The sequence below is a fragment of the Piliocolobus tephrosceles genome, chromosome X, assembly GCF_002776525.5.
Source record: "Piliocolobus tephrosceles isolate RC106 chromosome X, ASM277652v3, whole genome shotgun sequence".
Taxonomy (NCBI): domain Eukaryota; kingdom Metazoa; phylum Chordata; class Mammalia; order Primates; family Cercopithecidae; genus Piliocolobus; species Piliocolobus tephrosceles.
Window position 1 is genome coordinate 68,499,800 of NC_045455.1, and position 5,751 is coordinate 68,505,550.

The 5,751-nt window shown below is 44.5% G+C and overlaps 1 long non-coding RNA gene across 1 annotated transcript; it reads left to right on the forward strand.

Moving 5' to 3' along the window:
- Positions 1 to 1,493: 1,493 nt before the first annotated feature.
- Positions 1,494 to 5,408, forward strand: LOC111523003. The gene is made up of 3 exons (XR_002725406.1): positions 1,494 to 1,554; positions 4,291 to 4,366; positions 4,520 to 5,408. It is a non-coding gene; the product is annotated as an uncharacterized LOC111523003 (long non-coding RNA).
- The last annotated feature ends 343 nt before the right edge of the window (positions 5,409 to 5,751 follow it).

A 5,751-nucleotide genomic window follows, 5' to 3' on the forward strand; every position in this document is an offset into this window, starting at 1 on the left:
TTAAAAAGATTCCCATTTTGACAAAGGTGAAAGTCAAGGCAAGTCAGATATGGTGCAAAGGGGGAAGCAGGTTCTATCAACAGGCAGTGGTCAGGTGGTGCAGGACCTAAAATATCCTGGTCTGACTTTCAAGGTGCTCCTCAGCAGACAGTGAGTCATCTTAGCATCTCCCTGTCACCCAGGCCCTATGGTGTAACTATCTTCGTCCACCCTAGGCACTTTGTCCAGCCACCCACCAGACATGAAACTTTTTGACCTGTCTGTATGAACAGACAGCTGCTGTAAACTGGCATTCAACTTTTGCTAAACAGCTCCTGGGGGCCAAAGTCATCTTCTAGACCTAGAGAAGGAAGAGTTATTTTCCAGGAGGACTACTCTTTAAAAAGCATGACACAGGCATGTCACAGCCATGTCCTTTACATGCCCCTGAAGGAAAGCTGTTAAAGACCAGAGCAAGAGTGGAGAGATAAGAGCTACCTGAATATAAATGACCTCTTGCACCCTGGTCTGTGACCAGAGCATGGCCCCAGGGGAGCTGTGTTCCTCCTCCAGTGAATGAGGCCAGCTGTCCACAAACTGAAGAATGTCACCCTTAGATGGGATATGCGTTCCACATCCTCAACCTCTACACGTCCTCCTTAAAACTGATTGTCAGGGAAGTGCCTGGGGCAGCTCAGTGGGCTGTTCCCCTGCCTCTTGTACCTTTCACAATCTCCCTTCTCTCTGTTTACAAGAGAAGACATACACCTTTTACCATCCTGAAACTTCTTATAATACTCTGTCCTGCTAATCCCAGCACTTTGGGAGGCCAAGGTGGGTGGATCACAAGACCAGCCTGACCAACATGGAGAAACCCAGTCTCTACTAAAAATACAAAGTTAGCCAGGCGTGGTGGCACATGCCCGTAATCCCAGCTACGCGGGAGGCTGAGGCAGGGGAATCACTTGAACCTGGGAGGTGGAGGTTGCGGTGAGCCAACATCATGCCATTGCACTCCAGCCTGGGCAACAAGAGCGAAACTTCGTCTAAAAAAAAAAAAAAAAAAAAAAAGAACTTGCACCAAACAATGGGACAATAAGAAAATTTAGAGCTAAGACAGGAGAGTCCTATGAAAGTAAAACTCCTTTTGCTTTCTTAGAAGGCACCCCTAAAGGGGCAATGACTGAGTCACCTGCACCAGCTCTATCTAGTCACCTGCCTCAGTGTTAGAAGTCAGCAGTGCAACGATGTCCTCCAAAGCGCAGTTCTGTTGAATTTAAGTCAGTCAGTGATATGGTTTGACTGTGTCTCCACCCAAATCTCATCTTGAATTGTAGCTTCCATAATTCCCACGTGTTGTGGGAGGGTGCCAGTGGGAGATCATTGAGTCATGGGGGCAGTTTCCAACATACTGTTTTCATGGTAATAAATAAGTCTCACAACATGAAGGTTTTATATGGGGTTTCCCCTTTCGCTTGGCTCTCTTTCTTTCTTGCCTGCTGCCATGTAAGACGTCCCATTGCTCTTCCTTCATCTTCCACCATGATTACGAGGCCTCTCCAGCCACGTGGAACTGTGAGTCCATTAAACCTCCTTTTCTTTATAAATTACTCAGTCTCGGATAAGTCTTTATCAGCAGCGTGATTAATACAGTCAAGTAAACTATTTTTCTGTCAGAAAGCAATTCAAAGTTAGCTGATTGGTTTGACAATGAGGACTGGCTTTGCCCACCAGGTGATACAGACGGTGTTTTTCATAAATTAAACTGGATACGCTCAATCTGCAACTATTTAAAGCTCAGAAAATGTGTGGGAAAGAACATCCTTTGTAACTATTAACCTGATGAGGCAAATTTAGATGTCAACTTAAAAACATGCAAGGAGGCACATGATTATTCACAATTGTTTTAGCGGGGGGATGTGAGAAAATCTGGAAGACCACTGAATCTTCCAGTTCTCTTCAAATTAACCAGTATTGGGAAGTTCATTTAACCACCTAAAGTTGTGATTCTAGTTTTTCTCTGCAGAGGGCAGCATTGCTAAAATATTATTCGACTGTAAAGAAAGGATCTTTTGTTTTTAAAACAAGCTCTTTTTAGGCTAACTTATCTCTCCTGTCTTGTGACAATTTTTTAAAATTTTTAATTTTGTGGGTACATAGTAGGTCTATATATTTGAGGGGTACATGAGATATTTGGGTACAAGCATGCAATGCATAATAATCACATCATGGAAAGTAGGGTATCCATCCCCTCAAGCATTTATCCTTTGTGTTACAAACCATCCAACTATACTGTTTTAGTTGTTTTTAAATGTACAATTAAATTATTATTGACTGTAGTCACCCTGTTGTGCTATCAAATACTAGGTCTAAGCTTCAGCATTTGCAACCTCAAGGAGAGAGTTACTATTTGACCAGAACAGAAACACAAAAGGCCTCTGTGTCAGGCACATTTTTCCAGGGCAGAAACAGCATTTTTTTTCTTTTCTAAACAATTATCTTTCTTTCCGGAGTCTAACACAGGGCCCAGCACCAACAAGCGAGTGCCCAAAAAGTGTATGATGAATGGAAAGTAGAGCAGTCTCCAACTCCAGGGACGCTTTGGGTTAAACATGCAAGACATGGCTCACCAGCATTCCTGAAACCCTAAAACCCCCCTTGATCAGATTGCTCTAAGTTCAAACAGTCCTTAGAAAGAGCAGCCACCACCTGGAAGGACTTTGGCATCGGCTGACACAAAATGGCCTGACTCCAGCTACACCTGGTTACAGTGCTCTTTGGCCCCCGGAAATCTTCTGATGCCATTTCACTAAGAAAGTCACATGATTTTCTTATAGTTAGTAAATTCCTGCCAGGCCTTAAATAAATGGCCAAAATTCTACACTTAAAGCGCAGGTTAAGTACGGAGACAAATTACCCATACTTCCAGGTGAATTCAGCTATATCAGGAATTGAAACTTGCTCTCAAAATAAGAAAGGAAAGGGAGATCAGGTTGAAAGAAAAAGCATGAAGTAATGAATTTTGACTCTGAGGTTCTCAATTCCTTTTTTCCAGCCTTGTGTCTCCTCCCTGTGGTGTTCAGCTCCTACCCCCAGCTAAGTGTCTGCAAGTTATTTCTGGCTGCAGAAATTGTCTTCAGGCAAGTTTTAACTTGTGGGTGTTAACTGCTTCCACCAGGGCATTTGAGTATTTGTTTAATTTGAACTAAAATAAAGGCTTATGCTTCCTGTAAAGAGATCCTGGCATCAGGAACAAGTGTGGCAGGCAGTGTTTCCAGAGAACAGGCTCTCTGGCTGCGGCTAAGCCTGGAGACAGGCAGGGGAGGAACACAGAGGCCTCCACCCAGTATCCTCCCATGGAGATGCAAAGGTCCCACCACAAATAAGACAGGATGGGACTGAGTCAAGGTCTGTTGAACTAGAAACCTATGTTCTTAACCCACCAACTCTGCTATTCTCACTCTCTGGACTGGCCCAGACTGGCCCTGGACAGGCTCAATACACCTTTGTTTAATTAAAAACAAACAAACAAAATATCATTGAGAAAGAAAATAAACTTTACCTGAAGAATGTGAGCCATTTTAAATTATCAGGCCCAAAGAGGCACTGAAATGGGACAGCAATTTCGCCTCACTCCCCGCCTTGAGCTAAGTAATCACCTCTTGAAGCCACTTCCTATGTGGGCTCAAGAATGACTGACACCAAGTGGCCATACATGAACCTAACAATGCCATATGCTAGATACCATAACTCTTACCCTGTAGCTCAACAAGGTATAGCCAATCACGAATCAATATTACATCTGTAAGCCCATGAGAATTCCTGTCAAACAACTTTGTATCAGACTAATCCTTGTTTCCTTTTGCCTTTAGAAACCTGCTTGTGGTCAGGTGTCGGGCTCATGCCTGTAATCCCAGTATTTTGGGAGGCTGAGGCAAGAGGATCACTTGAGCCTAGAAGTTCAAGACCAGCCTGGGCAATATAGGGAGACCTTGTCTCTATGAAAAATTTAAAAATTAGCCAGGCATGGTGGCATGTACCTGTAATCCCAGCTACTTGGGAGGCTGAGATGGGAGGGTTGCTTGAGGCCAGCAGGCCAAGGCTGCAGTTAGCCATGATCGTGCCACTGCACACCAGCCTGGGTGATGGCGTGAGACCATGTCTCAAAAAGCAAACCAAAAAAAAAAAAAAAGACCCTGCCTGTAACAAATACATAAGGGAGCACTTCCAAGACAACTTGGAAGTGTTTCCCAGGCCGCTGTCCTCACTGCGACTCAAGTTAACTCCTTAAAATTGTATTTTGTGTCTCAGCTTCTTCCTTTAGGTTAACTCTTATGCAGGGCTTTGAAAGAAATAAAAGGACATTACATCCTCTTGTATTAGTCTCGTAAGTAAAAATCACTAGTAAATACAATATTTATGGTCATAGCTAATATACTATTTCCGTTTGTGTCTTAGAAGGAGGAAGGGAAGGGAGAAGGAAAGGTGAGAGGAGAGGACACGATATCTTTGACCTGTGTCCACCTCTCTTTCCCAATAGGCAAATGGAGAACCTGCTCTCTGGGAGAACAGAGTCAAATCAGTCCCACGGCCCTCTTCTCCCTGCAAGAACAACTGGTTCCTTCCTTCAGAGGAAGATGTGTTATCCCCACCAGAAGTGGTGAGCGCTTGGATTCCAAAACGGTTAAGAAATCGTAGATGGGACCTGCCTCATTCTGAAGAACCTCAGCCCAGCAGTTGTATGAAGCAATTAATTGCTCCACAAACCCTGAGAATTTCATCACTGGCCAGAGTAACGCTGAGGAGCTGTCCTCTCTTCTGCTCGAGTGTCTTCACTCAGGGGATTCTGGCAGGCTGGTTTCCTGGACAGATGTTTGTCATCCACACCTGTGGACTTCAGGAAACCAAGGGTGACCTCCGCAGACATGGCCTTGATTTCCTTTCCACCAATGCCCATGAGATGTGGAAAATGAACGAACATCCACACCAGGACCATACACTGAAACAAGCAGGTCAGGGCAGGGAAACTCCATCACATCATGATGAGGCAGAGATGCTGCGGCCCCCCAGGCCATTGTGTAGTAGAGGCGGTGTCATTTTACTATGCCTCCTCCCTGCCCTCAGTGAAGTCTGTGAAGGGAGGGGTCAGTGCAGCAAGGAGCTTGCTCTGCCCCAGAGGAGAGGGTGGAATGTTCGAGGACACATGAAGGCAGTTACTCTGCCTACCTTTTAAAACCCTTTCCTCCTGGGGAACGGGTTTATTATGTACTCCTAAACAGACTATATCCATTTATTCACTCCTTCTATAAATCTTTGAGAAAAACGTACTATATGCCAAGCACTTTTCTAGGCAAAGGAAATGCAATAGCCCTTTCTTCCCATAACTTCCAGCCTGGTGGGGAATAAAGAAATTAAATAAGCAATTACAATAAAAGGTGCTCAGTGTCATAACAGGAGGGGTACAAGTGCCACAGAGCAGGTGCACCTAACGTAATTCAGGCTGTTTCTGCCAGCTGTGGGATTTCATTTCATCCTACTTGTAAGCTAATTCGTTAGCCTGTTACTGTATCATGGATGTTGTCAGATGACATGAGACTCCTGGGTCAGAGACAAGGGGCCTTATTACTTACAGTCACAAAGCAGCATAAGCATTATGTTTGAATTGTTTTCCTTGCTTCCAAGTCCCAGAGGACAACATGGGGCTCAGATAAATGCTGTCATGCAGTAGGTTGTATTACAGGAGAAGAACCTAGGCTTGGGGAATCCACCTCT